Source organism: Canis lupus, chromosome 1 (genome assembly GCF_048164855.1).
Source record: "Canis lupus baileyi chromosome 1, mCanLup2.hap1, whole genome shotgun sequence".
In the NCBI taxonomy this organism is placed as follows: Eukaryota; Metazoa; Chordata; class Mammalia; order Carnivora; family Canidae; genus Canis; species Canis lupus.
The window spans coordinates 94,417,990-94,430,670 of NC_132838.1; the positions used below are offsets into that span (position 1 = coordinate 94,417,990).

Genomic DNA, 12,681 nt, shown 5'->3' on the forward strand with positions numbered 1-12,681 from the left:
TAATGTACTTGGTCATAATAATGCTATCACAATTCTCTTAAGTCATCAGAGCTCAGAACCCCTGGGTAAAAACCTTTATGGTTCTTATCTCTTGCACTCTTTCCATCATTCCTTCTCACTGTCTCCTTCACCAGTCTCTTCTTTTGTACTTGCTTATAACTTGATATCTAGTCTAGACTATCAGAATAACCTATTTAGTCTTCCGACCTTCTCTGTCTTGCATCTCACTGTCAGGTCATTTTTCCATAGCAAAGTTTTAGCCATGTCACTTTTTGCCCAAGCTTTACACCTCTCCCCCATTTCCTACAGCATGGAGTCTAACACCCCACTGTCGCCAGGTGCAGAGGTGAGAGCCATATTTTAACATCAAAAGGGAATCTGATGTAGAGCTTGCCCTGTTGGTTGGAGAGGAAGAAAGTACTCCCCCTCATCCTTTTAAAGACACTATCCTTTGTTCACATTTTCCACTTGTATTATTTTCACACTAATTTTGCTAGCATCTTTTTACCATAATCTTTTTTTAAAAAAATTTAAATTCAGTTAAAATACAGTTTCAGTAGAATTTAGTAATTCATCAGTTGCATATAACGCCCAGTGCTCATGACATCAGGTGCCCTCAATGCCCATTACACAGTTACCCCATTCCCCCACCCACTTCCCCTCCAGCAACCCTCAGTTTGTTTCCTAGAGTTAAGAATCTTCCCTCTGTGTTTTCATTTTTCCCTCCCATCCCCATGTTCCTTTGTTTTGTTTCTTAAATTCCAAATATAAGTGAAATCATATGGTATTTGTCTTTCTCTAACATATGTTGCTTAGCATAATACCCTGTAGTTCCATCCACATCCTTGCAAATGGCAAGATTTCATTCTTTTTGATGGCTGAGTAATACTCCATCATGTATATACCACATCTTCTTTATCCATTCATTTGTCAATGGTCATCTGGGCTCTTTCCATATTTGGGCTATTGTAGACATTGCTGCTATGAACGTTGGGGTGCAGGTGCCCCTTTGAATCTTATGTTTGTATCCTTTACATACATAAATACCTAGAAGTATACCTAGGTATACTAGTATACCTACATAGATAAATACCTAGAAGTGCAGTTGCTGGGTCATAGTAGCTCTATTTTTAACTTTTTGAGGAACCTCCATACTGTTTTCCAGAGTGGCTGCACCAGTTTTACATTCCCACCAATGATGTAAGAAGGTTCCCTTTCTCTGCACCCTCACCAACATCTGTTGAATCCCGAGTTGTTCATTTTAACCATTCTGACCAGTGTGAGGTATCTCATTGTGATTTCCCTCATGCCAAGTGATATTAAGCATTTTTTTTGTTAAGCAAATGTGTCGTTGGCCATTAGTATGTTTTCTTTGGAGAAATGTTCATGTCTTCTCATTTCTTGACTAGACTTTTTGGTTTTGGGTGTTGAGTTTGATACATTCTTTATAGATTTTGGATGCTAGGCCTTTATCTGATAAGACATTTGCAAATATCTTCTTCTCCCATTCCGTAGGTTGCCTTTTAGTTTTGTTGACTGTTTTCTTTGCTATGCTGAAGCTTTTTATCTTTTTTTTTTTTTTTTAGAGAGGGGTGGGTTTTTTTTTTAAATTTATTTATTTATGATAGTCACAGAGGGAGAGAGAAAGAGGCAGAGACACAGGCAGAGGGAGAAGCAGGCTCCATGCACCGGGAGCCCGATGTGGGATTCGATCCCGGGTCTCCAGGATCGCGCCCTGGGCCAAAGGCAGGCGCCAAACTGCTGCGCCACCCAGGGATCCCTGAAGCTTTTTATCTTGATTAAGTCCTAACAGTTCATTCTTGCTTTTGTTTCTCTTGCTTTTGGAGATGTGTCCAGCAGGAAGTTGCTGCAGCTGAGATCAAAGAGGTTGCTGCCTTGTTCTCCTCTAGGGGTTTGGATTCCTGTCTCACATTTAGGTCTTTCATCCATTTTGAGTTTATTTTTGTGTATGGATTTAAAAAATGGCCCAGTTTCATTCTTCTGCATGTGGCTGTGCAATTTTCCCAACATCATTTATTGAAGAGACTGTCTTTTTTCCATTGGATATTCTGACTTGCTTTCTCAAAGATTAGTTGACCATACAGTTTTGAGTCCATTTCTGGGTTCTCTATTCTGTCTCACTGGTCAATGTGTCTGTTTTTATGCCAGTACCATATTGTCTTGATGATTACAGCTTTGTAATACAACTTGAAGTCCAGAATTGTGATGCCTCCTGCTTTGCTTTTTTCAACATCCCTTAGGCTATTTGGGGTCTTTTTGGTTCCGTATAAATTTTAGGATTGCTTGTTCCAGCTCTGTGAAAGTGCGGATGGTATTTTGATAGGAATTGCGTTGAATGTATAGATTACTTTAGGTAGCATAGACATTTTAGCAATGTTTGTTCTTCCAAATCATGAGTATGGAATGTTTCCCATTTCTTTGTGTTTTCCTCAATTTAATTCATAAATGTTCTATAGTTTTCAGAGTATAGATCTTTCACCTTTTTGGTTAGGTATATCCCTAGGTATCTAATGGTTTTGGTGCCCTTGTACGTGGGATCAGTTCCCTGATTTCTCTTTATTCTGACTAATCATTAGCATATAGACATGCACCTGACTTCTGTGTGTTGATTTTATATCCTGCAACCTGAATTCCTGTATCAGTTCTGCAGTTTTTTGGTGTAGTCTTTCAGGTTTTCTACGCAGAGTATTGCGTCATCTGTGAGGAGTGCAATTTTGACTTCTTCTTTGCCGATTTGGATGCTTTTTATTTATTTTTGTTGTGTGATGGCTGAGACTAGGACTTCCAACATGTTGAACAACAGTTTTACCATAATTTCAATAATTGTTATATCAGCATACTTTATTGAAGAAGTACCACTTTTCAGGAGAATTATGTCCAGGAGGGATTGATCTCTGCCTCCCCTTATAAGCCAGGCTTCTGTCATTCCAAGACCTTCAACATGTGTTCCAAACTGCCTTGCCTAGATTTATTTCTTATTCCTCAACAGTAACTTTCCAATCCAGCCAAACTGGCTTATTCATCATTCATTCCCTGAAAGTATTTTGTAGCTTGGATTAGAGGTATGGGTAGAAGTGGAAAGGGGTAGAAACAGATCCAACTGATGGATGGGAGGGGTGACAGGAAAAATCAGGGATGTTTCCTTGGCTTTGGTTTGATGGATGAGCTATTATGTGGAGGAGGAGGGAATTTCGACAGAATTCCATATGGGACATGTTGAGATGCCTATTATATTTCTTTTTTTTAAAGGAAAGTGTCTTTTTTTTTTAAAAGATTTTTTTATTCATTCATGAGAGAGAGAGATAGAGACACAGGCAGAGGGAGAAGCAGGCATCATACAGAGAGCCTGATGTGGGACTCGATCCAGGGTCTCCAGGATCATGCCCTGGGCTGCAGGTGGCGCCAAACTGCTGCGCCACCGGGGCTGCCCGCCTATTATATTTCCAAGTAGAGATGTCACATATGTAGGCAATCATTTAAAATAATAGATATAGTTAAGGTGACTTAAGGAAGCAATTACAGAATCAGGATCTGAGACTACCTAACATTTAGAGGTTAGAGGATGAATCAGCAAAGAAAGAGTGGTCAGTGAAAGAGGAAAATACTCAGAGTGGAGTTTCATGAAAGCAAGAGAAACGTGTTTTAAGTGGGGAAAAAATCGTGAATCTTTTTTTTTTTTTTTTTTAAGAAAGAGTGGGGAGAACCAGAAAGAGAATCTTAAGCAGGAGGCTCAATTTCTTGGCCCTGAGATCATGACTTGCCTGAAATCAAGAGTTGGTTGATTAACTGACTGAGCTACCCAGGTGCCTCGTGGTCAGTCATTTTGAATGTTATTTACTGAAGCACCAAGTAATAGGAGCTTTGTTCACTGACCATTGTAATTGGACACAGTGAACTGATGGAAATTCATTATAGGTGGTGGATAGCTTCCACACTGGATTGGGTTGAAGGGGTTGTTAAGGAAGTAAAGACTTAAGTGTAGATTACTGTTTAAGAAGTTTTGCCATGCAGGGGAACAGGAAAATAAATTGATAGTGGGTAAGAAAAGAAGATCCTTTGTTTTTATACAGGAGATATTACATCAAGTTTATATGCTGATGGAGTGAGCACAAAGGAAGAGAAAGACTAATGGGGTGCAAATTATAAAGGGAGTGAAATTCTGAATGGGATCAAGAGCACAAGAGAGAAAGAGTCTTTAATATACATCCATTTGTAGCTAGAGGGAAGATGGTAAAATATGGTAAATAGATAGGTTTGTAGATATGGTAGTAGAAACAGAGTATTTTCCTTTGATTAACTCTGTATTCTATGGAATTTGAAGTGAAATTACCAACCAAAACTGGTAGTTTGATGGTATACTCATGTCTGGTTTGATCACTATTTTTTATTTTTATTTATTTTTTTTAGATTTTATTTATTCATGAGAGACAGAGAGAGAGAGAGAGAGGCAGAGACACAAGCAGAGGGAGAAGCAGGCTCCATGCAGGAAGCCCGACATGGTACTTGATCCCGGGTCTCCAGAATCACGCCCTGGTCCGAAGGCAGGTGCTAAACTGCTTAGCCACCCAGACTGCCCGATCACTATTTTTTTTAAAGCTGTATTTGGAAGTACAGAGGGGAGAAAATCTCAAGCAGACTCCCTGGTGAGTGTGGAGTCTGATGCAGGGCTTGATCTTACAACCCATGACATCATGACCCAAGCTGCAATCATGAGTTGGACACTTAACCAACTGAGCCGCCCAGGCACCCCTTTTCTTTTTTTTTTATTTCCTTGAAAGATAATTGGAATGAGGAGCAATCCATCCCCCATTTTTCAGTGCTACTGTCCTCCTCCATTCCACTTTTCCCACCCCAATGGCCATGGCCATTCTTGGCATCCCCTCTGAGTGATGGCATCTCATCATGGCAGACCAATTGAGATAATGAGCTTCAAAGCTATCACAAGAAAAGATGGTGGAGCACAAGAAGATCAACAACTGTCTTAAACAGTTGTTTAAGGGAAAGAACTTACCAATCAGTATGAAAAGTCTGAAGATGATCCAAAGGACCTACAATCACCCACATCTGGGCAAATTGTGGGTGAAGTACTTAAGAAGTTAACTGAAGAAAAATTCATTGTTCAGTGTTGGTCGTCATTGTCAGCTTGAAAAAAGTAAGTGGAAGTCAGCAACAAGAGTTGCTTAGGCTATGATTATCTTTATGTTTGCCAAGATCCACTGGTTTACAGTATGTCTTATAAGGACTTAGAAGATATTTCTTTTTCTGAAGTAGAGGGGTTATCAGAACAGATCAGAGAATTCAGAGGTAATAGAACTACATCTTAAAAACCTAGAATTATTTCAGTATAGGGGTATCTCTAAAAACGCTGTTATATGGGCCAACAGTTAAGAAAAACGCTAATAGCAAGAGCTATGGTTAGCCAACTGGAATGCAATTTCTTAAAAAGTAGTCTCCAGTTATATTGTAGACAAGTACATTGGTGAAAATGCTCATTTGATTAGAGAAATGTTTACACGAGGAATCATTAGTCATGCACATTTTTATGGATACTGGTTTCCTGGAAGTACTTAAGCTAATAGATTCAGATAACTTTATGGAGTTACTCAAATGGATGGAAATGATACTTTTCACAGTTAAAATAATCGTGGCTACCTGCTTTGCTGTCTCCAGATAAATAGAAAAGACATACATTAACTTCTTTATAAGCAAGTTAGATATCTTGAAAATCTATGCAGGTATCATTATAAAGTATGATAAAATAGATTAGAAGCATTAAAAAGCCTTCAGATGGCTCTAATGGAGCAGACCTGAAAAATGCACAGAAGCAGGCATATTTACAATTCCTGCTGATCATGAATTTGTAGTATAGAAAGACTTCATGAAAGCAATGAGGAGTAGCTGATTTTAAGTATCTAGAGTCTAAATTGGACTACAAACTTGAATTCTAAGAAGCTAGAGTGTAAAGTGAACTACAGATTTTTGATGGCTACATGACATATTGGTTTAATGTAAAAAAAATATTCAATAGCAATAATCTTATTAAAAATGTATGAATAAAAAATTTAAAATAATAAAAGTATATTGTGTGACTTGTAATAGATGTAGAAATAACAGCACAAACAGCAGAAAAGACAGGAGGGGCAAATCATACTACCTACAAGGTCTTAAACTGCTTGTGAAGTGATATTATTTGAGGGTAAACGGTGATAAAGATGCATATTATAAACCCTAGAGTAACCACTAAATATCAAAATTAAAAATTAAGAGAGATAGCTAATAGCAAACTAATAGAAGCAATAAAATGGAATTATTTTAAAAAGGTCAGCCCAGGGATCCCTGGGTGGCGCAGCGGTTTGGCGCCTGCCTTTGGCCCAGGGCGCGATCCTGGAGACCCGGGATCGAATCCCACGTCGGGCTCCCGGTGCATGGAGCCTGCTTCTCCCTCTGCCTCTCTCTCTCCCTCTGTGACTATCATAAATAAATAAAAATTAAAAAATTAAAAAAAAAAAAAAAAAGGTCAGCCCAGGGGCACCTGGGTGGCTCAGTTGGCTAAGCATCTGACTTTGGCTCAGGTCATGAACCATGCTCTGTAGGGAGCCTGCTTCTCCCTGTCCCTCTGCCTGAAGCTCCCCCTGCTTGTGTGCTTGCACTCCTTCTCTCTCACTCTCTCTCAAATAAATACAATAATAAAAAAAAAAAGTCAACCCAACAGTTTGCAAGGAGAAAAAACAGATCAAATGGGACAAATAAAAATTAGCAGGAGCATAGGTTTAAACCCAAATCATATTGGTAATTACATTCACTAATGATCTAAACATTCCAAAAGACCTATATTGTCAAATGCAATGAAAAGGCAAGAACCAACTACATGCTGTTCACAAGGAACCAACTTTATTTATTTATTTATTTATTTTAGGAACCAACTTTAAATATAAAGATTGGCTAAAAGTAAAAGGGTAGAAAGATTATATATAATGGAAATGCTAATCAGTAAGTTGGGAGTGGCTATATTAATATCAGGAATATTACCAATGATAAAGGGAGACATAATAACCAAAAGGAATTTATCAAGAAGACATGTCATGCACTTAGTATCAGCATTTTGAAATACATGAACTGGGCAGCCCCGGTGGCGCAGCGGTTTAGCGCCGCCTGCAGCCCAGGGCGTGATCCTGGAGACCGGGGATCGAGTCCCACGTCAGGCTCCCTGCATGGGGCCTGCTTCTCCCTCTGCCTGTGTCCCTCTCTCTCTCTCTCATGAATAAATAAAAAAATAAAATCTTTGAAATACATGAACTATAAAAGTATAGACAACTACACAATTCCAGAAATTTCAACACTTCTACTAATTGACAATAAGAAGAGCACAAGATCAGTGAATATATAGAACACTGCAACCAGCGAACTTGACCTAATTGATATTTACAGAACACTCCACCAAACAACAGCAGAATATACATGTCAAGCACACATAAAATAGATGAAGCATATGCTGGGCCATGAAACAATTCTCAAGAAATTTTTAAAATTAATGTTCTCTGTCAACATAACTCAAAACATCAATAAAAGGAAGGTATTTGGTACATACTGTGAAACATAGGAAACTTGGGACGTCTGGGTGGGCATTGGTTGAGCATCTGCCTTTGGCCCAGGGGTGTGATCCTGGTGTCCCAGGATCGAGTCCCACATTGGACTCCCTGCATGGAGTCTGCTTCTCTTCCTGCCTATTGTCTCTGCTTCTCTCTGTTTGTTTCTCATGAATAAGTAAATAAAATTTTAAAAAGCAACAAAACCCATAGGAAACTTAAACTGAGTCAAAGAAAAAATACAAGAGAAAATGGAAAATACTTAGTAGGGACACCTGGCTGGCTCAGTAGAGTACATGACTCAATCTCAGGATCATGAGTTCAAGTCTTTCATTGGGTACTTAAAAAAAAATACATAGGGGATCCCTGGGTGGCTCAGTGGTTTGGCGCCTGCCTTTAGCCCAGGGTGTGATCCTGAAGTCCCGGGATCGAGTCCCGCGTCGGGCTCCCGGCATGGAGCCTGCTTCTCCCTCTGCCTGTGTCTCTGCCTCTCTCTCTCTCTCTCTATGTCTATCATAAATAAATAAAAATAAATCTTAAAAAAATACATATATAATATATAATGAATGAAAATGAAAAATACATCTGCAGGTAAGGTGTGATTAGAGTGAAATTTATGGCTTTAGATTCTTCTATTAAAGAGGAAGAAAAGTCTAAATAACCAGAAACTAGAAATTAGAGAATTAAGGAAATTCAAGGAAATTAAATTCAAGTAAGTAAAGAGGAAATAAAGCTAGAAGTATAACAAAACAGAAAAAATAATAGAGAATATCAGTGAGGGCAAAAGCTGCTACTTTGAAAATATCAATAAAATTGATAAACCTCAGAATTATCAAGAGAAAAATTTAAAAGAGCATAAATTACCCAAATCAGTAATAACAGAGGGGCTATTATTATTCATATCCTACAGACATTTAAAGGATAATGAAGAAAATATGAACTTTATGCCAATCAATATGGCTAAGAACTTAGACACACAACTAATTTCTTGAAAGAAAAAAATGCCAAAACAGACTCAAAATTTATAGTTAAAAATTTGAAGCAAAATAACTTCACTGTGAATTTCATCAAACAAGAAATAATAATCTTACAGAGACTTTTTTTTTAAAGATTTATTTTAGAGAGCATGGGAGCATGTCGGGGAGGAGCAGAGGGAGAGGAAGAGAGAAAATCTCAAGCAGATTCCCCACTGAGTGCAGAGCCCAACCCCGGGGCTCAGTCATGCAATCCTGAGATCATGACCTGAGCCAAAACCAAGAGTCAGATGCTCAACTGACTTAGCCACCCAGGCACTCCCTACATAGACTCTTTATGAAAAAAAAGAGCAAACACTTCTTGACTATCTTCATGAGGCCCCCATTATTCTAATACCAGAACTAGAAAAAGATATAAGAAAAAAACTATACATGAATATTCCTTATGCATATTGACAGATAAACCCTTAACAATAGCACATAGATCCAGGGAAAAGGAAGAAAAAGTATCAACAGATTCTTCAGATTTTACTTGAGGAATACAAAGTTAGTTTACTTTTCAAAAAAAAAAAAAAGAAAAGAAAAGAAAAAAGAAATACACCATATTGACAAGCTAAAGAAGAAAACCTATATAATCATCTCAGTATATGCAGAAAAAGCATTGAACAAAATTCCACACTCATGATAAAAACTCTCAGCAAACTGGGAATAGAATGAAACTTTTTCAATCAGATAAAGTGCATCTGCAAAAATCAAGCTAACATCACGTTTAGTGGTAAAAGAATGAATGCTTTCTTTCTGGGACTGGAACAAGGCAAATGTGTTCACTCTCTTATCTACACTGTACTGGAGGTAGTAGGCCATGCAATGAGGCAAGAAAACAGAAATAAAATATATCATATTGGAAAGGAAAAAATAAAACCTCCTCTACTCATAGATGATGACTATTTATGTAGAAAATCCTAAGCAGTTTACAAAAAAAAAAAAAAAAAATGCTACTAGACTTACTAAGGGAATTTATAATATTGCTGGATAGATGGCCAAATTATAAAAATTTACTGTTTCTATATACTAGCATCAATTAAAAAGTAAAATCATTAAAAATACTACTTAAAATAGCATAGAAATAAAGTATTTAGGGATACTTTTAACAAGGTATTTATAAGTTTTATACGCTAAAACTTACTAAATAGTGGTGAAATTAAAGAAGACCAAAAAAATGTTTTTGTAAATGGAAAGACATATACCATGTTCATAGGTCAGTAGACTCAATTTTCCTCAAAATGATTTATAGTTTCAATGCAGTACCAATCATAATCTCAGCAGAATTTTATAAAAATTAACAAGGTTAAAAAAAAATTAACAAGGTTGTTCTGAAATTTATATGGAAATAGCAAGGACCAAGAATAACTCACACAATTTTAAAAAAGAAGACAAAGGTGGGAGAACTTAGGCTGCCTGATTTTAATACTTAAAATTAGGCCACAGTAATAAGACAGTGTGATGTCGCCATAAGGATAAATATATAGATTAATGAAACAGTATATATCAGAAATAAACCCACTCATATATATGGTCAACTGATTTTTTAAGATATGCCAAGGTGGACTGGATGACAGAAAAGTCTTACAATTAATGTGCTAGAACTGCTGGTTAGCCATTTGGAAAAAATAAACCTTGGCCTCTATTTTCACCATACACAAAAATGAATTCAAATGAATCATAGACCTAACATGAAAGCTAAAACTATAAAAGTTGTAGAAGAAAATTTAGAGTATCTTAAACTTGGAAAAGGCAAAGATTTGTTAGATATATAATGCAAAACATCCCAATTATAAGAGAAAAATAGACAAATTAAACTTCATCAAAATAAAAAACTTCTATTTTAAAGATACTATTTAAAGAGGGGCCCGTGGGTGGCTCAGTTGGTAAAGCGTCTGCCTTTGGCTCAGGTCATGATCCGAGGGTCTGGGATGGAGCCCCTATCTGGCTCCCTGCTCAGCGGGGAGTCTGCTTCTCCCTCTCTGCCCCTCCCATCGCCCCCTACTCAGTGCTTGCTCTCTCTCTTAAATAAATAAAAGTTTTTAAGAAATAAGTTAAAAAAAAAGATACTTTAAAGAAATGAAGCAAGACACAGTGGGAGAAAATACATTTCATATATCTGACAAAGCACTTGTATCAAAATATATGAAAACCTCTTAGAATTCATTAATAAAAGAAACTAAAAACAGGCAAAAGATTTGTACAAACACTTCATAAAAGATGAATGACCAATAAGCATATGAAAAGAGGCTCAACATCATGAGTCATGAGGAAATGCCAATTAAAATACAACACTCTCACTCGAATAGCTAAAATTAAAAAGACTATGTCAAGAAAATATAAGTCAGGATTCAGATGGTAGTTTTTTTCACCTTATGGCTAAATATGTTCAAAGGCCAGGTTTTTAAAAAATGAACAAGAAAATTTGAAAGACTAACAATACTAAGTGTTGGTTAGAAGATGGAACAACTGGATCTCACTTTGGAAAACCACTTGACTATTTCTTATGGCGTTAAGTAAGCATTTGTCATATGCCACAGCATTGCCACTCCTGTATACATAGTTAACCAAGAGAAATAAAAACATGCTCACAGGAAAACTTGCACATGAATGTTCATAGCAGTTTTATTCCTAGTACAATGGGATGCTAAGCAAAAATCAAAAGGAACAAATTTATGTTGATTCATGCAACAACTCTGAGGTATCTCAGAAACCTTATGCTGAGTGAAATGAGCTGGACATAAGACTATGTACCATATGACTCCACTTATATTCAATTCTACAAAAGGAAAGACATCCATAGCGATAACGGTAATGGGGCCTGGATTGACTTGCAAACAGGCAAGCCACTACTAGTTATTTAAGAGTTTCCTTTTTAAGATGAAACCCATTTACTACCATCCTTGCCCTAAAACAATTCAAAACCACCTTCTGAACCACTGTTGGGGGTGGGGGGCAGGGGCTTTATCATTTAAGCTCCACCCAAGAAAACGGAAACCACATCCAGTATTTTAACAGTAAATTTAATGTAAATTATAGAAGTATAATTTATTTAAATTAGAATTAAATTAATTATAAATATAAATTTAATAAATTAAATTTAACAGTAAATTTAATATAAAGTGTTAGACTTGTATTAGAGGATTGAAAAAAGAAAAATAGTAAAGTCGTGCAGAGATTAAAAACAAAAACCAAGAACCAAGACGTTAGGAAGCGCCTACCATGCCTACACAAAGGAAAGAATGTGAGGTTATCGAAGCCTGGAAGCTTGGAGGAAAGGAGCCGTGGAGCTGGCACCCAGATTTCTGAGGAGCACGCACTGTCTGCCCAGCTGGTGCTGGGGCTGCAGGAGCTCGAGCCAGCCCCCCTCCTCCACCCCCACCCCAGCGCCCCTGAGATGAAAGATCTTTTAGGAAGGGACACCAGGCAGCTGGATTAGTATCTCTGAAGGAAGATGATGAAGCTGGTCATGGAAGTTGAGGATAGAACAAAAAACTGCTGTCACTGCCAGTGGGCAGAAATGCTGCTGGGTGATGCTGAAAGAAGCAGGGCAAGGGATCCCCTCTAATACCCTGCAAATAGACTCTCACAGGAAGCCTGTTAGTGAAGGAAAAGGCTGGTGTACAAAATCCGAGTCTCAGCATCAAAAAGCAGAATAAAGAACAGGAGATTTAGGGCAGAGGGCCAATAGATTATTAACCAACACAGAAGTCAAAACAGAGTAGAGGCCAAATAAAAGAACTCCAAACAAAAATATGTGGATGATTTCTGCTCGTGTTTTATTGACATCAGGATTATTGAACAAGATGCTAGGATTAAAATCCTGATCCAGCTCTACCACAAACTAGCAAGTAACTGAACATAAAGAAGCTGCAATAAGTTGCTTAATATCAAAGTATATCAGCTTTCTTAAATTTTTTTCCTGCGTCTGGATTGTTCTGAGGAGTCCATAAGAAAAATGTGAATCAGTTCTATCCAAATGCACAAAATCATTATTAGCACAATTATATTAAAAGATAGGCATTAGGGGCGCCTGGATGGGCGCCAGAATCCTGGGA

The 12,681-nt window shown here is 37.5% G+C and overlaps 1 pseudogene; it reads left to right on the plus strand.

The window, feature by feature from the left end:
• Nucleotides 1-1,809: 1,809 nt before the first annotated feature.
• LOC140641134 (26S proteasome regulatory subunit 10B pseudogene) lies at nucleotides 1,810-6,097 on the plus strand (annotated as a pseudogene).
• The last annotated feature ends 6,584 nt before the right edge of the window (nucleotides 6,098-12,681 follow it).